This window comes from Petromyzon marinus, chromosome 61, assembly GCF_048934315.1.
Source record: "Petromyzon marinus isolate PM22_M1 ecotype Great Lakes invasive population chromosome 61, UKy_Petmar_22M1.pri1.0, whole genome shotgun sequence".
NCBI classification, from domain to species: domain Eukaryota; kingdom Metazoa; phylum Chordata; class Hyperoartia; order Petromyzontiformes; family Petromyzontidae; genus Petromyzon; species Petromyzon marinus.
In genome coordinates, this window is record NC_133727.1 from 10,483,057 (window position 1) to 10,506,354 (window position 23,298).

Below are 23,298 nucleotides of genomic sequence, written 5' to 3' on the forward strand. Positions count from 1 at the left end.
TGAGTCTCTGTGTCTCTGTTTGAGTCGATGTGTCTCTGTGTGAGTTTGCGTCTCTGTCTGAGTCTATGTGTCTCTGTGTGAGTCTGTGTATCTCTGTGTGATTCTGTGTCTCTTTGTGAGTCTATGTGTCTCTGTGTGAGTTTATGTGTCTCTGTGTGAGTCTATGTGTCTCTGTGTGAGTCTCTGTGTCTCTGTTTGAGTTTATGTGTCTCTGTGTGAGTCGATGTATCTCTGTGTGAGTCTCTGTGTCTCTGTGTGAGTTTATGTGTCTCTGTGTGAGTCTCTGTGTCTCTGTTTGAGTGTATGTGTCTCTCTGTGAGTCTCTTTATTTCTATGTGATTCTGTGTGTCTCTCTGTGAGTTTTATGTGTCTCTGTGTGAGTTTATGTGTCTCTGTGTGAGTTTATGTGTCTCTGTGTGAGTCTATGTGTCTCTGTGTGAGTCTCTGTGTCTCTGTGTGAGTTATGTGTCTCAGTGTGAGTCTCTGTACCTCTGTGTGATTCTGCGTGTCTATGTGTGGGTCTATGTGTCTCTGCGTGAGTTTATGTGTCTCTGTGTGAGTCTATGTGTCTCTGTGTGAGTTTATGTGTCTCTGTGTGAGTCTCTGTATCTCTGTGTGATTCTGTGTCTCTTTGTGAGTCTATGTGTCTCTGTGTGAGTTTATGTGTCTCTGTGTGAGTCTATGTGTCTCTGTGTGAGTCTCTGTGTCTCTGTTTGAGTTTATGTGTCTCTGTGTGAGTCTATGTGTCTCTGTGTGAGTCTCTGCGTCTCTCTGTGAGTTTATGTGTCTCTGTGTGAGTCTATGTGTCTCTGTGTGAGTCTCTGTGTCTCTGTTTGAGTTTATGTGTCTCTGTGTGAGTCTATGTGTCTCTGTGTGAGTCTCTGCGTCTCTGTGTGAGTTTATGTGTCTCAGTGTGAGTCTCTGTACCTCTGTGTGATTCTGCGTATCTATGTGTGAGTCTATGTTTCTCTGCGTGAGTTTATCTGTCTCTCTGTGAAGCTATGTGTCCCTGTGTGAGACTTTGTGTCTCTGTGTGAGTTTGCGTCTCTGTCTGAGTCTATGTGTCTCTGTGTGAGTCTCTGTGTCTCTGTGTGAGTTTATGTGTCTCTGTGTGAGTCTCTGTATCTCTGTGTGATTCTGTGTCTCTTTGTGAGTCTATGTGTCTCTGTGTGAGTTTATGTGTCTCTGTGTGAGTCTATGTGTCTCTGTGTGAGTCTCTGTGTCTCTGTTTGAGTTTATGTGTCTCTCTGTGAGTCTCTTTATTTCTTTGTGATTCTGTGTGTCTCTGTGTGAGTTTTACGTGTCTCTGTGTGAGTTTATGTGTCTCTGTGTGAGTCTATGTGTCTCTGTGTGAGTATCTGTGTCTCTGTGTGAGTTTATGTGTCTCCATGTGAGTCTCTGTACCTCTGTGTGATTCTGCGTGTCTATGTGTGAGTCTATGTGTCTCTGTGTGAGTCTTTGTGTCTCTGTGTGAGTTTGCATCTCTGTCTGAGTCTATTTGTCTCTGTGTGAGTCTCTGTGTCTCTGTGTGAGTTTATGTGTCTCTGTGTGAGTCTCTGTATCTCTGTGTGATTCTGTGTCTCTTTGTGAGTCTATGTGTCTCTGTGTGAGTTTATGTGTCTCTGTGTGAGTCTATGTGTCTCTGTGTGAGTCTCTGTGTCTCTGTTTGAGTTTATGTGTCTCTGTGTGAGTCGATGTGTCTCTGTGTGAGTCTCTGTGTCTCTGTTTGAGTTTATGTGTCTCTGTGTGAGTCGATGTGTCTCTGTGTGAGTCTCTGTGTCTCTGTTTGAGTTTATGTGTCTCTGTGTGAGTCGATGTATCTCTGCGTGAGTCTCTGTGTCTCTGTGTGAGTTTATGTGTCTCTGTGTGAGTCTCTGTGTCTCTGTTTGAGTGTATGTGTCTCTCTGTGAGTCTCTTTATTTCTATGTGATTCTGTGTGTCTCTCTGTGAGTTTTATGTGTCTCTGTGTGAGTTTATGTGTCTCTGTGTGAGTTTATGTGTCTCTGTGTGAGTCTATGTGTCTCTGTGTGAGTCTCTGTGTCTCTGTGTGAGTTATGTGTCTCAGTGTGAGTCTCTGTACCTCTGTGTGATTCTGCGTGTCTATGTGTGAGTCTATGTGTCTCTGCGTGAGTTTATGTGTCTCTGTGTGAGTCTATGTGTCTCTGTGTGAGTCTTTGTGTCTCTGTGTGAGTTTGCGTCTCTGTCTGAGTCTATTTGTCTCTGTGTGAGTCTCTGTGTCTCTGTGTGAGTTTATGTGTCTCTGTGTGAGTCTCTGTATCTCTGTGTGATTCTGTCTCTTTGTGAGTCTATGTGTCTCTGTGTGAGTTTATGTGTCTCTGTGTGAGTTTATGTGTCTGTGTGTGAGTCTCTGTGTCTCTGTGTGAGTTTATGTGTCTCTGTGTGAGTTTATGTGTCTCTGTGTGAGTCTGTGTCTCTGTGTGAGTCTCTGTGTCTCTGTGTGAGTTTATGTGTCTCTTTGTGAGTCTCTGTATCTCTGTGTGATTTTGTGTGTCTCTATGTGAGTTTATGTGTCTCTGTGTGAGTCTATGTGTCACTGTGTGAGTCTTTGTGTCTCTGTGTGAGTTTGCGTCTCTGTCTGAGTCTATGTGTCTCTGTGTGAGTCTCTGTATCTCTGTGTGATTCTGTGTCTCTTTATGAGTCTATGTGTCTCTGTGTGAGTTTATGTGTCTCTGTGTGAGTCTATGTGTCTCTGTGTGAGTCTCTGTGTCTCTGTTTGAGTTTATGTGTCTCTGTGTGAGTCGATGTAGCTCTGTGTGAGTCTCTGTGTCTCTGTGTGAGTTTATGTGTCTTTGTGTGAGTCTCTGTGTCTCTGTTTGAGTTTATGTATCTCTCTGTGAGTCTCTTTATTTCTATGTGATTCTGTGTGTCTCTCTGTGAGTTTTATGTGTCTCTGTGTGAGTTTATGTGTCTCTGTGTGAGTTTATGTGTCTCTGTGTGAGTCTATGTGTCTCTGTGTGAGTCTCTGTGTCTCTGTGTGAGTTATGTGTCTCAGTGTGAGTCTCTGTACCTCTGTGTGATTCTGCGTGTCTATTTGTGAGTCTATGTGTCTCTGCGTGAGTTTATGTGTCTCTGTGTGAGTCTATGTGTCTCTGTGTGAGTCTTTGTGTCTCTGTGTGAGTTTGCGTCTCTGTCTGAGTCTATTTGTCTCTGTGTGAGTCTCTGTGTCTCTGTGTGAGTTTATGTGTCTCTGTGTGAGTCTCTGTATCTCTGTGTGATTCTGTCTCTTTGTGAGTCTATGTGTCTCTGTGTGATTTTATGTGTCTCTGTGTGAGTTTATGTATCTCTGTGTGAGTCTCTGTGTCTCTGTTTGAGTTTATGTGTCTCTGTGTGAGTCGATGTGTCTCTGTGTGAGTCTCTGTGTGAGTTTATGTGTCTCTGTGATAGTTTATGTGTCTCTGTGTGAGTTTATGTGTCTCTGTGTGAGTCTCTGTGTCTCTGTGTGAGTTTATGTGTCTCTTTGTGAGTCTCTGTATCTCTGTGTGATTCTGTGTGTCTCTATGTGAGTTTATGTGTCTCTGTGTGAGTCTATGTGACTCTGTGTGAGTCTTTGTGTCTCTGTGTGAGTTTGCGTCTCTGTCTGAGTCTATTTGTCTCTGTGTGAGTCTCTGTGTCTCTGTGTTAGTTTATGTGTCTCTGTGTGAGTTTATGTGTCTCTGTGTGAGTCTGTGTCTCTGTGTGAGTCTCTGTGTCTCTGTGTGAGTTTATGTGTCTCTTTGTGAGTCTCTGTATCTCTGTGTGATTTTGTGTGTCTCTATGTGAGTTTATGTGTCTCTGTGTGAGTCTATGTGTCACTGTGTGAGTCTTTGTGTCTCTGTGTGAGTTTGCGTCTCTGTCTGAGTCTATGTGTCTCTGTGTGAGTCTCTGTATCTCTGTGTGATTCTGTGTCTCTTTATGAGTCTATGTGTCTCTGTGTGAGTTTATGTGTCTCTGTGTGAGTCTATGTGTCTCTGTGTGAGTCTCTGTGTCTCTGTTTGAGTTATGTGTCTCAGTGTGAGTCTCTGTACCTCTGTGTGATTCTGCGTGTCTATTTGTGAGTCTATGTGTCTCTGCGTGAGTTTATGTGTCTCTGTGTGAGTCTATGTGTCTCTGTGTGAGTCTTTGTGTCTCTGTGTGAGTTTGCGTCTCTGTCTGAGTCTATTTGTCTCTGTGTGAGTCTCTGTGTCTCTGTGTGAGTTTATGTGTCTCTGTGTGAGTCTCTGTATCTCTGTGTGATTCTGTCTCTTTGTGAGTCTATGTGTCTCTGTGTGAGTTTATGTGTCTCTGTGTGAGTTTATGTATCTCTGTGTGAGTCTCTGTGTCTCTGTTTGAGTTTATGTGTCTCTGTGTGAGTCGATGTGTCTCTGTGTGAGTCTCTGTGTGAGTTTATGTGTCTCTGTGATAGTTTATGTGTCTCTGTGTGAGTTTATGTGTCTCTGTGTGAGTTTATGTGTCTCTGTGTGAGTCTCTGTGTCTCTGTGTGAGTTTATGTGTCTCTTTGTGAGTCTCTGTATCTCTGTGTGATTCTGTGTGTCTCTATGTGAGTTTATGTGTCTCTGTGTGAGTCTATGTGACTCTGTGTGAGTCTTTGTGTCTCTGTGTGAGTTTGCGTCTCTGTCTGAGTCTATTTGTCTCTGTGTGAGTCTCTGTGTCTCTGTGTTAGTTTATGTGTCTCTGTGTGAGTTTATGTGTCTCTGTGTGAGTCTGTGTCTCTGTGTGAGTCTCTGTGTCTCTGTGTGAGTTTATGTGTCTCTTTGTGAGTCTCTGTATCTCTGTGTGATTTTGTGTGTCTCTATGTGAGTTTATGTGTCTCTGTGTGAGTCTATGTGTCACTGTGTGAGTCTTTGTGTCTCTGTGTGAGTTTGCGTCTCTGTCTGAGTCTATGTGTCTCTGTGTGAGTTTCTGTATCTCTGTGTGATTCTGTGTCTCTTTATGAGTCTATGTGTCTCTGTGTGAGTTTATGTGTCTCTGTGTGAGTCTATGTGTCTCTGTGTGAGTCTCTGTGTCTCTGTTTGAGTTTATGTGTCTCTGTGTGAGTCGATGTATCTCTGTGTGAGTCTCTGTGTCTCTGTGTGAGTTTATGTGTCTTTGTGTGAGTCTCTGTGTCTCTGTTTGAGTTTATGTATCTCTCTGTGAGTCTCTTTATTTCTATGTGATTCTGTGTGTCTCTCTGTGAGTTTTATGTGTCTCTGTGTGAGTTTATGTGTCTCTGTGTGAGTTTATGTGTCTCTGTGTGAGTCTATGTGTCTCTGTGTGAGTCTCTGTGTCTCTGTGTGAGTTATGTGTCTCAGTGTGAGTCTCTGTACCTCTGTGTGATTCTGCGTGTCTATTTGTGAGTCTATGTGTCTCTGCGTGAGTTTATGTGTCTCTGTGTGAGTCTATGTGTCTCTGTGTGAGTCTTTGTGTCTCTGTGTGAGTTTGCGTCTCTGTCTGAGTCTATTTGTCTCTGTGTGAGTCTCTGTGTCTCTGTGTGAGTTTATGTGTCTCTGTGTGAGTCTCTGTATCTCTGTGTGATTCTGTCTCTTTGTGAGTCTATGTGTCTCTGTGTGAGTTTATGTGTCTCTGTGTGAGTTTATGTATCTCTGTGTGAGTCTCTGTGTCTCTGTTTGAGTTTATGTGTCTCTGTGTGAGTCGATGTGTCTCTGTGTGAGTCTCTGTGTGAGTTTATGTGTCTCTGTGATAGTTTATGTGTCTCTGTGTGAGTTTATGTGTCTCTGTGTGAGTTTATGTGTCTCTGTGTGAGTGTCTGTGTCTCTGTGTGAGTTTATGTGTCTCTTTGTGAGTCTCTGTATCTCTGTGTGATTCTGTGTGTCTCTATGTGAGTTTATGTGTCTCTGTGTGAGTCTATGTGACTCTGTGTGAGTCTTTGTGTCTCTGTGTAAGTTTGCATCTCTGTCTGAGTCTATGTGTCTCTGTGTGAGTCTCTGTGTCTCTGTGTGCGTTTATGTGTCTCTGTGTGAGTCTCTGTATCTCTGTGTGATTCTGTGTCTCTTTGTGAGTCTATGTGTCTCTGTGTGAGTTTATGTGTCTCTGTGTGAGTCTATGTGTCTCTGTGTGAGTCTCTGTGTCTCTGTATGAGTTTATGTGTCTCTCTGTGAGTCTCTTTATTTCTTTGTGATTCTGTGTGTCTCTGTGTGAGTTTTATGTGTCTCTGTGTGAGTTTATGTGTCTCTGTGTGAGTCTATGTGTCTCTGTGTGAGTCTCTGTGTCTCTGTGTGAGTTTATGTGTCTCCGTGTGAGTCTCTGTACCTCTGTGTGATTCTGCGTGTCTATGTGTGAGTCTATGTGTCTCTGCGTGAGTTTATGTGTCTCTGTGTGAGTCTATGTGTCTCTGTGTGAGTCTTTGTGTCTCTGTGTGAGTTTGCGTCTCTGTCTGAGTCTATTTGTCTCTGTGTGAGTCTCTGTGTCTCTGTGTGAGTTTACGTGTCTCTGTGTGAGTCTCTGTATCTCTGTGTGATTCTGCATCTCTTTGTGAGTCTATGTGTCTCTGTGTGAGTTTATGTGTCTCTGTGTGAGTCTATGTGTCTCTGTGTGAGTCTCTGTGTCTCTGTTTGAGTTTATGTGTCTCTGTGTGAGTCGATGTGTCTCTGTGTGAGTCTCTGTGTCTCTGTGTGAGTTTATGTGTCTCTGTGTGAGTTTATGTGTCTCTGTGTGAGTCTCTGTGTCTCTGTGCGAGTCTCTTTGTCTCTGTGTGAGTTTATGTGTCTCTGTGTTAGTTTATGTGTCTCTGTGTGAGTTTATGTGTCTCTGTGTGAGTCTATGTGTCTCTGTGTGAGTCTCTGTGTCTCTGTGTGAGTTTATGTGTCTCTTTGTGAGTCTCTGTATCTCTGTGTGATTCTGTGTGTCTCTGTGTGAGTTTGCATCTCTGTCTGAGTCTATGTGTCTCTGTGTGAGTCTCTGTGTCTCTGTGTGAGTTTATGTGTCTCTGTGTGAGTCTCTGTATCTCTGTGTGATTCTGTGTCTCTTTGTGAGTCTATGTGTCTCTGTGTGAGTTTATGTGTCTCTGTGTGATTCTGCGTGTCTATGTGTGAGTCTATGTGTCTCTGTGTGAGTTTGCGTCTCTGTCTGAGTCTATTTGTCTCTGTGTGAGTCTCTGTGTCTCTGTGTGAGTTTATGTGTCTCTGTGTGAGTCTCTGTATCTCTGTGTGATTCTGCGTCTCTTTGTGAGTCTATGTGTCTCTGTGTGAGTTTATGTGTCTCTGTGTGAGTCTATGTGTCTCTGTGTGAGTCTCTGTGTCTCTGTTTGAGTTTATGTGTCTCTGTGTGAGTCGATGTGTCTCTGTGTGAGTCTCTGTGTCTCTGTGTGAGTTTATGTGTCTCTGCGTGAGTCTCTGTATCTCTGTGTGATTCTGTGTGTCTCTGTGTGAGTTTATGTGTCTCTGTGTGAGTCGATGTGTCTCTGTGTGAGTCTCTGTGTCTCTGTGTGAGTTTATGTGTCTCTGTGTGAGTCTCTGTATCTCTGTGTGAGTTTATGTGTCTCTATGTGAGTTTATGTGTCTCTGTGTGAGTCTATGTGACTCTGTGTGAGTCTTTGTGTCTCTGTGTGAGTTTGCATCTCTGTCTGAGTCTATGTGTCTCTGTGTGAGTCTCTGTGTCTCTTTGTGCGTTTATGTGTCTCTGTGTGAGTCTCTGTATCTCTGTGTGATTCTGCGTCTCTTTGTGAGTCTATGTGTCTCTGTGTGAGTTTATGTGTCTCTGTGTGAGTCTATGTGTCTCTGTGTGAGTCTCTGTGTCTCTGTTTGAGTTTATGTGTCTCTGTGTGAGTCGATGTGTCTCTGTGTGAGTCTCTGTGTCTCTGTGTGAGTTTATGTGTCTCTGCGTGAGTCTCTGTATCTCTGTGTGATTCTGTGTGTCTCTGTGTGAGTTTATGTGTCTCTGTGTGAGTCGATGTGTCTCTGTGTGAGTCTCTGTGTCTCTGTGTGAGTTTATGTGTCTCTGTGTTAGTTTATGTGTCTCTGTGTGAGTTTATGTGTCTCTGTGTGAGTCTATCTGTCTCTGTGTGAGTCTCTGTGTCTCTGTGTGAGTTTATGTGTCTCTGTGTGAGTCTATGTGTCTCTGTGTGAGTCTCTGTGTCTCTGTGTGAGTTTATGTGTCTCCGTGTGAGTCTCTGTACCTCTGTGTGATTCTGCGTGTCTATGTGTGAGTCTATGTGTCTCTGCGTGAGTTTATGTGTCTCTGTGTGAGTCTATGTGTCTCTGTGTGAGTCTTTGTGTCTCTGTGTGAGTTTGCGTCTCTGTCTGAGTCTATTTGTCTCTGTGTGAGTCTCTGTGTCTCTGTGTGAGTTTATGTGTCTCTGTGTGAGTCTCTGTATCTCTGTGTGATTCTGCATCTCTTTGTGAGTCTATGTGTCTCTGTGTGAGTTTATGTGTCTCTGTGTGAGTCTATGTGTCTCTGTGTGAGTCTCTGTGTCTCTGTTTGAGTTTATGTGTCTCTGTGTGAGTCGATGTGTCTCTGTGTGAGTCTCTGTGTCTCTGTGTGAGTTTATGTGTCTCTGTGTGAGTTTATGTGTCTCTGTGTGAGTCTCTGTGTCTCTGTGCGAGTCTCTGTGTCTCTGTGTGAGTTTATGTGTCTCTGTGTTAGTTTATGTGTCTCTGTGTGAGTTTATGTGTCTCTGTGTGAGTCTATGTGTCTCTGTGTGAGTCTCTGTGTCTCTGTGTGAGTTTATGTGTCTCTTTGTGAGTCTCTGTATCTCTGTGTGATTCTGTGTGTCTCTGTGTGAGTTTGCATCTCTGTCTGAGTCTATGTGTCTCTGTGTGAGTCTCTGTGTCTCTGTGTGAGTTTATGTGTCTCTGTGTGAGTCTCTGTATCTCTGTGTGATTCTGTGTCTCTTTGTGAGTCTATGTGTCTCTGTGTGAGTTTACGTGTCTCTGTGTGATTCTGCGTGTCTATGTGTGAGTCTATGTGTCTCTGTGTGAGTTTGCGTCTCTGTCTGAGTCTATTTGTCTCTGTGTGAGTCTCTGTGTCTCTGTGTGAGTTTATGTGTCTCTGTGTGAGTCTCTGTATCTCTGTGTGATTCTGCGTCTCTTTGTGAGTCTATGTGTCTCTGTGTGAGTTTATGTGTCTCTGTGTGAGTCTATGTGTCTCTGTGTGAGTCTCTGTGTCTCTGTTTGAGTTTATGTGTCTCTGTGTGAGTCGATGTGTCTCTGTGTGAGTCTCTGTGTCTCTGTGTGAGTTTATGTGTCTCTGCGTGAGTCTCTGTATCTCTGTGTGATTCTGTGTGTCTCTGTGTGAGTTTATGTGTCTCCGTGTGAGTCGATGTGTCTCTGTGTGAGTCTCTGTGTCTCTGTGTGAGTTTATGTGTCTCTGTGTTAGTTTATGTGTCTCTGTGTGAGTTTATGTGTCTCTGTGTGAGTCTATCTGTCTCTGTGTGAGTCTCTGTGTCTCTGTGTGAGTTTATGTGTCTCTGTGTGAGTCTCTGTATCTCTGTGTGAGTTTATGTGTCTCTATGTGAGTTTATGTGTCTCTGTGTGAGTCTATGTGACTCTGTGTGAGTCTTTGTGTCTCTGTGTGAGTTTGCATCTCTGTCTGAGTCTATGTGTCTCTGTGTGAGTCTCTGTGTCTCTGTGTGCGTTTATGTGTCTCTGTGTGAGTCTCTGTATCTCTGTGTGATTCTGTGTCTCTTTGTGAGTCTATGTGTCTCTGTGTGAGTTTATGTGTCTCTGTGTGAGTCTATGTGTCTCTGTGTGAGTCTCTGTGTCTCTGTGTGAGTTTATGTGTCTCTGTGTGAGTCTCTGTGTCTCTGTGTGAGTTTATGTATCTCTGTGTGAGTGGATGTGTCTCTGTGTGAGTTTATGTGTCTCTGTGTGAGTCTCTGTATCTCTGTGTGATTCTGTTTCTTTGTGAGTCTATGTGTCTCTGTGTGAGTTTATGTGTCTCTGTGTGAGTTTATGTGTCTCTGTGTGAGTCTCTGTGTCTCTGTTTGAGTTTATGTGTCTCTGTGTGAGTCGATGTGTCTCTGTGTGAGTCTCTGTGTCTCTGTGTGAGTTTATGTGTCTCTGTGTTAGTTTATGTGTCTCTGTGTGAGTTTATGTGTCTCTGTGTGAGTCTATCTGTCTCTGTGTGAGTCTCTGTGTCTCTGTGTGAGTTTATGTGTCTCTTTGTGAGTCTCTGTATCTCTGTGTGATTCTGTGTGTCTCTATGTGAGTTTATGTGTCTCTGTGTGAGTCTATGTGACTCTGTGTGAGTCTTTGTGTCTCTGTGTGAGTTTGCATCTCTGTCTGAGTCTATGTGTCTCTGTGTGAGTCTCTGTGTCTCTGTGTGCGTTTATGTGTCTCTGTGTGAGTCTCTGTATCTCTGTGTGATTCTGTGTCTCTTTGTGAGTCTATGTGTCTCTGTGTGAGTTTATGTGTCTCTGTGTGAGTCTATGTGTCTCTGTGTGAGTCTCTGTGTCTCTGTATGAGTTTATGTGTCTCTCTGTGAGTCTCTTTATTTCTTTGTGATTCTGTGTGTCTCTGTGTGAGTTTTATGTGTCTCTGCGTGAGTTTATGTGTCTCTGTGTGAGTCTATGTGTCTCTGTGTGAGTCTCTGTGTCTCTGTGTGAGTTTATGTGTCTCCGTGTGAGTCTCTGTACCTCTGTGTGATTCTGCGTGTCTATGTGTGAGTCTATGTGTCTCTGCGTGAGTTTATGTGTCTCTGTGTGAGTCTATGTGTCTCTGTGTGAGTCTTTGTGTCTCTGTGTGAGTTTGCGTCTCTGTCTGAGTCTATTTGTCTCTGTGTGAGTCTCTGTGTCTCTGTGTGAGTTTATGTGTCTCTGTGTGAGTCTCTGTATCTCTGTGTGATTCTGCGTCTCTTTGTGAGTCTATGTGTCTCTGTGTGAGTTTATGTGTCTCTGTGTAAGTCTATGTGTCTCTGTGTGAGTCTCTGTGTCTCTGTTTGAGTTTATGTGTCTCTGTGTGAGTCGATGTGTCTCTGTGTGAGTCTCTGTGTGAGTCGATGTGTCTCTGTGTGAGTCTCTGTGTCTCTGTGTGAGTTTATGTGTCTCTGCGTGAGTCTCTGTATCTCTGTGTGATTCTGTCTCTTTGTGAGTCTATGTGTCTCTGTGTGAGTTTATGTGTCTCTGTGTGAGTTTATGTGTCTCTGTGTGAGTCTCTGTGTCTCTGTTTGAGTTTATGTGTCTCTGTGTGAGTCGATGTGTCTCTGTGTGAGTCTCTGTGTCTCTGTGTGAGTTTATGTGTCTCTGTGTTAGTTTATGTGTCTCTGTGTGAGTTTATGTGTCTCTGTGTGAGTCTATGTGTCTCTGTGTGAGTCTCTGTGTCTCTGTGTGAGTTTATGTGTCTCTTTGTGAGTCTCTGTATCTCTGTGTGATTCTGTGTGTCTCTATGTGAGTTTATGTGTCTCTGTGTGAGTCTATGTGACTCTGTGTGAGGCTTTGTGTCTCTGTGTGAGTTTGCATCTCTGTCTGAGTCTATGTTTCTCTGTGTGAGTCTCTGTGTCTCTGTGTGAGTTTATGTGTCTCTGTGTGAGTCTCTGTATCTCTGTGTGATTCTGTGTCTCTTTGTGAGTCTATGTGTCTCTGTGTGAGTTTATGTGTCTCTGTGTGATTCTGCGTGTCTATGTGTGAGTCTATGTGTCTCTGCGTGAGTTTATGTGTCTCTGTGTGAGTCTATGTGTCTCTGTGTGAGTCTTTGTGTCTCTGTGTGAGTTTGCGTCTCTGTCTGAGTCTATTTGTCTCTGTGTGAGTCTCTGTGTCTCTGTGTGAGTTTATGTGTCTCTGTGTGAGTCTCTGTATCTCTGTGTGATTCTGCGTCTCTTTGTGAGTCTATGTGTCTCTGTGTGAGTTTATGTGTCTCTGTGTGAGTCTATGTGTCTCTGTGTGAGTCTCTGTGTCTCTGTTTGAGTTTATGTGTCTCTGTGTGAGTCGATGTGTCTCTGTGTGAGTCTCTGTGTCTCTGTGTGAGTTTATGTGTCTCTGCGTGAGTCTCTGTATCTCTGTGTGATTCTGCGTGTCTCTGTGTGAGTTTATGTGTCTCTGTGTTAGTTTATGTGTCTCTGTGTGAGTTTATGTGTCTCTGTGTGAGTCTATGTGTCTCTGTGTGAGTCTCTGTGTCTCTGTTTGAGTTTATGTGTCTCTGTGTGAGTCGATGTGTCTCTGTGTGAGTTTATGTGTCTCTGTGTGAGTCTCTGTGTCTCTGTGTGAGTTTATGTATCTCTGTGTGAGTGGATGTGTCTCTGTGTGAGTCTCTGTATCTCTGTGTGATTCTGTGTGTCTCTGTGTGAGTCGATGTGTCTCTGTGTTAGTTTTTGTGTCTCTGTGTGAGTTTATGTGTCTCTGTGTGAGTCTATGTGTCTCTGTGTGAGTCTTTGTGTCTCTGTGAGAGTTTACGTCTCTGTCTGAGTCTATGTGTCTCTGTGTGAGTCTCTGTGTCTCTGTGTGAGTTCATGTGTCTCTGTGTGAGTCTATGTGTCTCTTTGTGAGTTTATGTGTCTCTGTGTGAGTTTATGTGTCTATGTGTGAGTCTCTGTGTCTCTGTGTGAGTTTATGTGTCTCTGTGTGAGTTTATATGTCTCTGTGTGAGTTTATGTGTCTCTGTGTGAGTCTATGTGTCTCTGTGTGAGTCTATGTGTCTCTGTGTGAGTCTATGTGTCTCTGTGTGAGTCTCTGTGTCTCTGTGTGAGTTTATGTGTCTCTGTGTGAGACTATTTGTCTCTGTATGAGTCTATATGTCTCTGTGTGAGTCTCTGTGTCTCTGTGTGAGTTTATGTGTCTTTGTGTGAGTGTATGGCTCTGCGTGAGTTTATGTGTCTCTGTGTGAGTCGATGTGTCTCTGTGTGAGTCTCTGTGTGAGTTTATGTGTCTCTGTGTGAGTCTCTGTACCTCTGTGTGATTCTGTGTGTCTCTTTGTGAGTTTATGTGTCTCTGTGTGAGTTTATGTGTCTCTGTGTAAGTTTATGTGTCTCTGTGTGAGTATATGTGTCTCTGTGTGAGTCTCTGTGTCTCTGCGTGAGTTTATGTGTCTCTGTGTGAGTCTATGTGTCTCTGTGTGAGTCTTTGTGTCTCTGTGTGAGTTTGTGTCTCTGTCTGAGTCTATGTGTCTCTGTGTGAGTCTATGTGTCTCTGTGTGAGTCTATGTATCTCTGTGTGAGTCTTTGTGTCTCTGTGTGAGTTTATGTGTCTCTGTGTGAGTCTCTGTATCTCTGTGTGAATCTGTGTGTCTCTTTGTGAGTCTATGTGTCTCTGTGTGAGTCTATGTGCCTCTGTGTGAGTCTCTGTGCCTCTGTGTCTCTGTGTGTATCTCTGTCTGAGTCTCTGTGTCTCTGTGTGAGTCTCTGTGTCTCTGTGTCTCTGTGTGTATCTCTGTGTGAGTCTCTGTGTCTCTGTGTGAGTCTCTGTGTCTCTGTGTCTCCGTGCGTGTCTCTGTGTCTCTGTGTGTGTCTCTGTGTGAGTCTCTTTGTGAGTCTATGTGTCTCTGTGTGAGTCTCTGTATCTCTGTGTGTGTCTCTGTGTGAGTTTGTGTATCTCTGTGTGAGTCTCTGTGTCTCTGTGTGAGTCTCTGTGTGAGTCTCTGTGTGAGTCTATGTGTTTCTGTGTGAGTCTCTGTGTCTCTGTGTGAGTCTATGTGTCTCTGTGTGAGTCTCTGTGTCTCTGTGTGAGTTTATGTGTCTCTGTGTGAGTCTATGTGTCTCTGTGTGAGTCTCTGTGTCTCTGTGTGAGTTTATGTGTCTCTGTGTGAGTCTATGTGTCTCTGTGTGAGTTTATGTGTCTCCGTGTGAGTCTCTGTACCTCTGTGTGATTCTGCGTGTCTATGTGTGAGTTTATGTGTCTCTGTGTGAGTCTCTGTATCTCTGTGTGAATCTGTGTGTCTCTTTGTGAGTCTATGTTTCTCTGTGTGAGTCTATGTGCCTCTGTGTGAGTCTCTGTGCCTCTGTGTCTCTGTGTGTATCTCTGTCTGAGTCTCTGTGTCTCTGTGTGAGTCTCTGTATCTGTGTGATTCTGTGTCTCTTTGTGAGTCTATGTGTCTCTGTGTGAGTTTATGTGTCTCTGTGTGAGTCTATGTGTCTCTGTGTGATTCTGCGTCTCTTTGTGAGTCTATGTGTCTCTGTGTGAGTTTATGTGTCTCTGTGTGAGTCTATGTGTCTCTGTGTGAGTCTCTGTGTCTCTGTTTTAGTTTATGTGTCTCTGTGTGAGTCGATGTGTTTCTGTGTGAGTCTCTGTGTCTCTGTGTGAGTTTATGTGTCTCTGCGTGAGTCTCTGTATCTCTGTGTGATTCTGTGTGTCTCTGTGTGAGTTTATGTGTCTCTGTGTTAGTTTATGTGTCTCTGTGTGAGTCTCTGTGTCTCTGTTTGAGTTTATGTGTCTCTGTGTGAGTCGATGTGTCTCTGTGTGAGTCTCTGTGTCTCTGTGTGAGTTTATGTGTCTCTGTGTTAGTTTATGTGTCTCTGTGTGAGTCTCTGTGTCTCTGTGTGCGTTTATGTGTCTCTGTGTGAGTCTCTGTGTCTCTGTGTGAGTTTATGTGTCTCTTTGTGAGTCTCTGTATCTCTGTGTGATTCTGTGTGTCTCTATGTGAGTTTATGTGTCTCTGTGTGAGTCTATGTGACTCTGTGTGAGTCTTTGTGTCTCTGTGTGAGTTTGCATCTCTGTCTGAGTTTATGTGTCTCTGTGTGAGTCTCTGTGTCTCTGTGTGAGTCTCTGTGTCTCTGTTTGAGTTTATGTGTCTCTGTGTGAGTCGATGTGTCTCTGTGTGAGTCTCTGTGTCTCTCTGTGAGTTTATGTGTCTCTGTGTTAGTTTATGTGTCTCTGTGTGAGTTTATGTGTCTCTGTGTGAGTCTATGTGTCTCTGTGTGAGTCTCTGTGTCTCTGTGTGAGTCTTTGTGTCTCTGTGTGAGTCTCTGTATCTCTGTGTGATTCTGTGTGTCTCTATGTGAGTTTATGTGTCTCTGTGTGAGTCTATGTGACTCTGTGTGAGTCTTTGTGTCTCTGTGTGAGTTTGCATCTCTGTCTGAGTCTATGTGTCTCTGTGTGAGTCTCTGTGTCTCTGTGTGCGTTTATGTGTCTCTGTGTGAGTCTCTGTATCTCTGTGTGATTCTGTGTCTCTTTGTGAGTCTATGTGTCTCTGTGTGAGTTTATGTGTCTCTGTGTGAGTCTATGTGTCTCTGTGTGAGTCTCTGTGTCTCTGTATGAGTTTATGTGTCTCTCTGTGAGTCTCTTTATTTCTTTGTGATTCTGTGTTTCTCTGTGTGAGTTTTATGTGTCTCTGCGTGAGTTTATGTGTCTCTGTGTGAGTCTATGTGTCTCTGTGTGAGTCTCTGTGTCTCTGTGTGAGTTTATGTGTCTCCGTGTGAGTCTCTGTACCTCTGTGTGATTCTGCGTGTCTATGTGTGAGTCTATGTGTCTCTGCGTGAGTTTATGTGTCTCTGTGTGAGTCTATGTGTCTCTGTGTGAGTCTTTGTGTCTCTGTGTGAGTTTGCGTCTCTGTCTGAGTCTATTTGTCTCTGTGTGAGTCTCTGTGTCTCTGTGTGAGTTTATGTGTCTCTGTGTGAGTCTCTGTATCTCTGTGTAATTCTGCGTCTCTTTGTGAGTCTATGTGTCTCTGTGTGAGTTTATGTGTCTCTGTGTGAGTCTATGTGTCTCTGTGTGAGTCTCTGTGTCTCTGTTTGAGTTTATGTGTCTCTGTGTGAGTCGATGTGTCTCTGTGTGAGTCTCTGTGTGAGTCGATGTGTCTCTGTGTGAGTCTCTGTGTCTCTGTGTGAGTTTATGTGTCTCTGCGTGAGTCTCTGTATCTCTGTGTGATTCTGTCTCTTTGTGAGTCTATGTGTCTCTGTATGAGTTTATGTGTCTCTGTGTGAGTTTATGTGTCTCTGTGTGAGTCTCTGTTTGAGTTTATGTGTCTCTGTGTGAGTCGATGTGTCTCTGTGTGAGTCTCTGTGTCTCTGTGTGAGTTTATGTGTCTCTGTGTTAGTTTATGTGTCTCTGTGTGAGTTTATGTGTCTCTGTGTGAGTCTATGTGTCTCTGTGTGAGTCTCTGTGTCTCTGTGTGAGTTTATGTGTCTCTTTGTGAGTCTCTGTATCTCTGTGTGATTCTGTGTGTCTCTATGTGAGTTTATGTGTCTCTGTGTGAGTCTATGTGACTCTGTGTGAGTCTTTGTGTCTCTGTGTGAGTTTGCATCTCTGTCTGAGTCTATGTTTCTCTGTGTGAGTCTCTGTGTCTCTGTGTGAGTTTATGTGTCTCTGTGTGAGTCTCTGTATCTCTGTGTGATTCTGTGTCTCTTTGTGAGTCTATGTGTCTCTGTGTGAGTTTATGTGTCTCTGTGTGATTCTGCGTGTCTATGTGTGAGTCTATGTGTCTCTGCGTGAGTTTATGTGTCTCTGTGTGAGTCTATGTGTCTCTGTGTGAGTCTTTGTGTCTCTGTGTGAGTTTGCGTCTCTGTCTGAGTCTATTTGTCTCTGTGTGAGTCTCTGTGTCTCTGTGTGAGTTTATGTGTCTCTGTGTGAGTCTCTGTATCTCTGTGTGATTCTGCGTCTCTTTGTGAGTCTATGTGTCTCTGTGTGAGTTTATGTGTCTCTGTGTGAGTCTATGTGTCTCTGTGTGAGTCTCTGTGTCTCTGTTTGAGTTTATGTGTCTCTGTGTGAGTCGATGTGTCTCTGTGTGAGTCTCTGTGTCTCTGTGTGAGTTTATGTGTCTCTGCGTGAGTCTCTGTATCTCTGTGTGATTCTGTGTGTCTCTGTGTGAGTTTATGTGTCTCTGTGTTAGTTTATGTGTCTCTGTGTGAGGTTATGTGTCTCTGTGTGAGTCTATGTGTCTCTGTGTGAGTCTCTGTGTCTCTGTTTGAGTTTATGTGTCTCTGTGTGAGTCGATGTGTCTCTGTGTGAGTTTATGTGTCTCTGTGTGAGTCTCTGTGTCTCTGTGTGAGTTTATGTATCTCTGTGTGAGTGGATGTGTCTCTGTGTGAGTCTCTGTATCTCTGTGTGATTCTGTGTGTCTCTGTGTGAGTCGATGTGTCTCTGTGTTAGTTTTTGTGTCTCTGTGTGAGTTTATGTGTCTCTGTGTGAGTCTATGTGTCTCTGTGTGAGTCTTTGTGTCTCTGTGAGAGTTTACGTCTCTGTCTGAGTCTATGTGTCTCTGTGTGAGTCTCTGTGTCTCTGTGTGAGTTCATGTGTCTCTGTGTGAGTCTATGTGTCTCTTTGTGAGTTTATGTGTCTCTGTGTGAGTTTATGTGTCTATGTGTGAGTCTCTGTGTCTCTGTGTGAGTTTATGTGTCTCTGTGTGAGTTTATATGTCTCTGTGTGAGTTTATGTGTCTCTGTGTGAGTCTATGTGTCTCTGTGTGAGTCTATGTGTCTCTGTGTGAGTCTATGTGTCTCTGCGTGAGTCTCTGTGTCTCTGTGTGAGTTTATGTGTCTCTGTGTGAGACTATTTGTCTCTGTATGAGTCTATATGTCTCTGTGTGAGTCTCTGTGTCTCTGTGTGAGTTTATGTGTCTTTGTGTGAGTGTATGGCTCTGCGTGAGTTTATGTGTCTCTGTGTGAGTCGATGTGTCTCTGTGTGAGTCTCTGTGTGAGTTTATGTGTCTCTGTGTGAGTCTCTGTACCTCTGTGTGATTCTGTGTGTCTCTTTGTGAGTTTATGTGTCTCTGTGTGAGTTTATGTGTCTCTGTGTAAGTTTATGTGTCTCTGTGTGAGTATATGTGTCTCTGTGTGAGTCTCTGTGTCTCTGCGTGAGTTTATGTGTCTCTGTGTGAGTCTATGTGTCTCTGTGTGAGTCTTTGTGTCTCTGTGTGAGTTTGTGTCTCTGTCTGAGTCTATGTGTCTCTGTGTGAGTCTATGTGTCTCTGTGTGAGTCTATGTATCTCTGTGTGAGTCTATGTGTCTCTGTGTGAGTTTATGTGTCTCTGTGTGAGTCTCTGTATCTCTGTGTGAATCTGTGTGTCTCTTTGTGAGTCTATGTGTCTCTGTGTGAGTCTATGTGCCTCTGTGTGAGTCTCTGTGCCTCTGTGTCTCTGTGTGTATCTCTGTCTGAGTCTCTGTGTCTCTGTGTGAGTCTCTGTGTCTCTGTGTCTCTGTGTGTATCTCTGTGTGAGTCTCTGTGTCTCTGTGTGAGTCTCTGTGTCTCTGTGTCTCCGTGCGTGTCTCTGTGTCTCTGTGTGTGTCTCTGTGTGAGTCTCTTTGTGAGTCTATGTGTCTCTGTGTGAGTCTCTGTATCTCTGTGTGTGTCTCTGTGTGAGTTTGTGTATCTCTGTGTGAGTCTCTGTGTCTCTGTGTGAGTCTCTGTGTGAGTCTCTGTGTGAGTCTATGTGTTTCTGTGTGAGTCTCTGTGTCTCTGTGTGAGTCTATGTGTCTCTGTGTGAGTCTCTGTGTCTCTGTGTGAGTTTATGTGTCTCTGTGTGAGTCTATGTGTCTCTGTGTGAGTCTCTGTGTCTCTATGTGAGTTTATGTGTCTCTGTGTGAGTCTATGTGTCTCTGTGTGAGTTTATGTGTCTCCGTGTGAGTCTCTGTACCTCTGTGTGATTCTGCGTGTCTATGTGTGAGTTTATGTGTCTCTGTGTGAGTCTCTGTATCTCTGTGTGAATCTGTGTGTCTCTTTGTGAGTCTATGTTTCTCTGTGTGAGTCTATGTGCCTCTGTGTGAGTCTCTGTGCCTCTGTGTCTCTGTGTGTATCTCTGTCTGAGTCTCTGTGTCTCTGTGTGAGTCTCTGTATCTGTGTGATTCTGTGTCTCTTTGTGAGTCTATGTGTCTCTGTGTGAGTTTATGTGTCTCTGTGTGAGTCTATGTGTCTCTGTGTGAGTCTCTGTGTCTCTGTGTGAGTTTATGTGTCTCTGCGTGAGTCTCTGTATCTCTGTGTGATTCTGTGTGTCTCTGTGTTAGTTTATGTGTCTCTGTGTGAGTTTATGTGTCTCTGTGTGAGTCTATGTGTCTCTGTGTGAGTCTCTGTGTCTCTGTGTGAGTTTATGTGTCTCTTTGTGAGTCTCTGTATCTCTGTTTGATTCTGTGTGTCTCTATGTGAGATTATGTGTCTCTGTGTGAGTCTTTCTGTCTCTGTGTGAGTTTGCATCTCTGTCTGAGTCTATGTGTCTCTGTGTGATTCTCTGTGTCTATGTGTGAGTTTATGTGTATCTGGGTGAGTCTCTGTATCTCTGTGTGATTCTGTGTCTCTTTGTGAGTCTATGTGTCTCTGTGTGAGTTTATGTGTCTCTGTGTGAGTCTATGTGTCTCTGTGTGAGTCTCTGTGTCTCTGTTTGAGTTTATGTGTCTCTGTGTGAGTCGATGTGTCTCTGTGTGAGTCTCTGTGTCTCTGTGTGAGTTTATGTGTCTCTGTGTGAGTCTCTGTGTCTCTGTTTGAGTTTATGTGTCTCTCTGTGAGTCTCTTTATTTCTATGTGATTCTGTGTGTCTCTGTGTGAGTTTTATGTGTCTCTGTGTGAGTTTATGTGTCTCTGTGTGAGTTTGCGTCTCTGTCTGAGTCTATGTGTCTCTGTGTGAGTCTCTGTGTCTCTGTGTGAGTTTATGTGTCTCTGTGTGAGTCTCTGTATCTCTGTGTGATTCTGTGTCTCTTTGTGAGTCTATGTGTCTCTGTGTGAGTTTATGTGTCTCTGTGTGAGTCTATGTGTCTCTGTGTGAGTCTCTGTGTCTCTGTTTGAGTTTATGTGTCTCTGTGTGAGTGGATGTGTCTCTGTGTGAGTCTCTGTGTCTCTGTGTGAGTTTATGTGTATCTGTGTGAGTCTCTGTATCTCTGTGTGATTCTGTGTGTCTCTGTGTGAGTTTGTGTCTCTGTGTGAGTTTGTGTCTCTGTGTGAGTTTATGTGTCTCTGTGTGAGTCTCTGTGTCTCTGTTTGAGTTTATGTGTCTCTCTGTGAGTCTCTTTATTTCTTTGTGATTCTGTGTGTCTCTGTGTGAGTTTTATGTGTCTCTGTGTGAGTTTATGTGTCTCTGTGTGAGTTTATGTGTCTATGTGTGAGTCTCTGTGTCTCTGTGTGAGTTTAAGTGTCTCTCTATGAGTCTCTTTATTTCTACGTGATTCTTTGTGTCTCTGTGTGAGTTTATGTGTCTCTGTGTGAGTTTATATGTCTCTGTGTGAGTTTATGTGTCTCTGTGTGAGTCTATGTGTCTCTGTGTGAGTCTATGTGTCTCTGTGTGAGTCTATGTGTCTCTGTGTGAGTCTCTGTGTCTCTGTGTGAGTTTATGTGTCTCTGTGTGAGACTATTTGTCTCTGTATGAGTCTATATGTCTCTGTGTGAGTCTCTGTGTCTCTGTGTGAGTTTATGTGTCTTTGTGTGAGTGTATGGCTCTGCGTGAGTTTATGTGTCTCTGTGTGAGTCGATGTGTCTCTGTGTGAGTCTCTGTGTGAGTTTATGTGTCTCTGTGTGAGTCTCTGTACCTCTGTGTGATTCTGTGTGTCTCTTTGTGAGTTTATGTGTCTCTGTGTGAGTTTATGTGTCTCTGTGTAAGTTTATGTGTCTCTGTGTGAGTATATGTGTCTCTGTGTGAGTCTCTGTGTCTCTGCGTGAGTTTATGTGTCTCTGTGTGAGTCTATGTGTCTCTGTGTGAGTCTTTGTGTCTCTGTGTGAGTTTGTGTCTCTGTCTGAGTCTATGTGTCTCTGTGTGAGTCTCTGTGTCTCTGTGTGAGTTTATGTTTTTCTGTGTGAGTCTATGTGTCTCTGTGTGAGTCTATGTGTCTCTGTGTGAGTCTATGTATCTCTGTGTGAGTCTATGTGTCTCTGTGTGAGTTTATGTGTCTCTGTGTGAGTCTCTGTATCTCTGTGTGAATCTGTGTGTCTCTTTGTGAGTCTATGTGTCTCTGTGTGAGTCTATGTGCCTCTGTGTGAGTCTATGTGCCTCTGTGTCTCTGTGTGTATCTCTGTCTGAGTCTCTGTGTCTCTGTGTGAGTCTCTGTGTCTCTGTGTCTCTGTGTGTATCTCTGTGTGAGTCTCTGTGTCCCTGTGTGAGTCTCTGTGTCTCTGTGTCTCCGTGCGTGTCTCTGTGTCTCTGTGTGTGTCTCTGTGTGAGTCTCTTTGTGAGTCTATGTGTCTCTGTGTGAGTCTCTGTATCTCTGTGTGTGGCTCTGTGTGAGTTTGTGTATCTCTGTGTGAGTCTCTGTGTCTTTGTGTGAGTCTCTGTGTGAGTCTCTGTGTGAGTCTATGTGTTTCTGTGTGAGTCTCTGTGTCTCTGTGTGAGTCTATGTGTCTCTGTGTGAGTCTCTGTGTCTCTGTGTGAGTTTATGTGTCTCTGTGTGAGTCTATGTGTCTCTGTGTGAGTCTCTGTGTCTCTGTGTGAGTTTATGTGTCTCTGTGTGAGTCTCTGTATCTCTGTGTGATTCTGTGTGTCTCTGTGTGAGTTTGTGTCTCTGTGTGAGTTTGTGTCTCTGTGTGAGTTTATGTGTCTCTGTGTGAGTCTCTGTGTCTCTGTTTGAGTTTATGTGTCTCTCTGTGAGTCTCTTTATTTCTTTGTGATTCTGTGTGTCTCTGTGTGAGTTTTATGTGTCTCTGTGTGAGTTTATGTGTCTCTGTGTGAGTCTATGTGTCTCTGTGTGAGTTTATGTGTCTCCGTGTGAGTCTCTGTACCTCTGTGTGATTCTGCGTGTCTATGTGTGAGTTTATGTGTCTCTGTGTGAGTCTCTGTATCTCTGTGTGAATCTGTGTGTCTCTTTGTGAGTCTATGTGTCTCTGTGTGAGTCTATGTGCCTCTGTGTGAGTCTCTGTGCCTCTGTGTCTCTGTGTGTATCTCTGTCTGAGTCTCTGTGTCTCTGTGTGAGTCTCTGTATCTGTGTGATTCTGTGTCTCTTTGTGAGTCTATGTGTCTCTGTGTGAGTTTATGTGTCTCTGTGTGAGTCTATGTGTCTCTGTGTGAGTCTCTGTGTCTCTGTGTGAGTTTATGTGTCTCTGCGTGAGTCTCTGTATCTCTGTGTGATTCTGTGTGTCTCTGTGTTAGTTTATGTGTCTCTGTGTGAGTTTATGTGTCTCTGTGTGAGTCTATGTGTCTCTGTGTGAGTCTCTGTGTCTCTGTGTGAGTTTATGTGTCTCTTTGTGAGTCTCTGTATCTCTGTTTGATTCTGTGTGTCTCTATGTGAGATTATGTGTCTCTGTGTGAGTCTTTCTGTCTCTGTGTGAGTTTGCATCTCTGTGTGAGTCTATGTGTCTCTGTGTGATTCTCTGTGTCTATGTGTGAGTTTATGTGTATCTGTGTGAGTCTCTGTATCTCTGTGTGATTCTGTGTCTCTTTGTGAGTCTATGTGTCTCTGTGTGAGTTTATGTGTCTCTGTGTGAGTCTATGTGTCTCTGTGTGAGTCTCTGTGTCTCTGTTTGAGTTTATGTGTCTCTGTGTGAGTCGATGTGTCTCTGTGTGAGTCTCTGTGTCTCTGTGTGAGTTTATGTGTCTCTGTGTGAGTCTCTGTGTCTCTGTTTGAGTTTATGTGTCTCTCTGTGAGTCTCTTTATTTCTATGTGATTCTGTGTGTCTCTGTGTGAGTTTTATGTGTCTCTGTGTGAGTTTATGTGTCTCTGTGTGAGTTTGCGTCTCTGTCTGATTCTATGTGTCTCTGTGTGAGTCTCTGTGTCTCTGTGTGAGTTTATGTGTCTCTGTGTGAGTCTCTGTATCTCTGTGTGATTCTGTGTCTCTTTGTGAGTCTATGTGTCTCTGTGTGAGTTTATGTGTCTCTGTGTGAGTCTATGTGTCTCTGTGTGAGTCTCTGTGTCTCTGTTTGAGTTTATGTGTCTCTGTGTGAGCGGATGTGTCTCTGTGTGAGTCTCTGTGTCTCTGTGTGAGTTTATGTGTCTCTGTGTGAGTCTCTGTATCTCTGTGTGATTCTGTGTGTCTCTGTGTGAGTTTGTGTCTCTGTGTGAGTTTGTGTCTCTGTGTGAGTTTATGTGTCTCTGTGTGAGTCTCTGTATCTCTGTGTGAATCTGTGTGTCTCTTTGTGAGTCTATGTGTCTCTGTGTGAGTCTATGTGCCTCTGTGTGAGTCTCTGTGCCTCTGTGTCTCTGTGTGTATCTCTGTCTGAGTCTCTTTGTCTCTGTGTGAGTCTCTGTATCTGTGTGATTCTGTGTCTCTTTGTGAGTCTATGTGTCTCTGTGTGAGTTTATGTGTCTCTGTGTGAGTCTATGTGTCTCTGTGTGAGTCTCTGTGTCTCTGTGTGAGTTTATGTGTCTCTGCGTGAGTCTCTGTATCTCTGTGTGATTCTGTGTGTCTCTGTGTTAGTTTATGTGTCTCTGTGTGAGTTTATGTGTCTCTGTGTGAGTCTATGTGTCTCTGTGTGAGTCTCTGTGTCTCTGTGTGAGTTTATGTGTCTCTTTGTGAGTCTCTGTATCTCTGTTTGATTCTGTGTGTCTCTATGTGAGATTATGTGTCTCTGTGTGAGTCTTTGTGTCTCTGTGTGA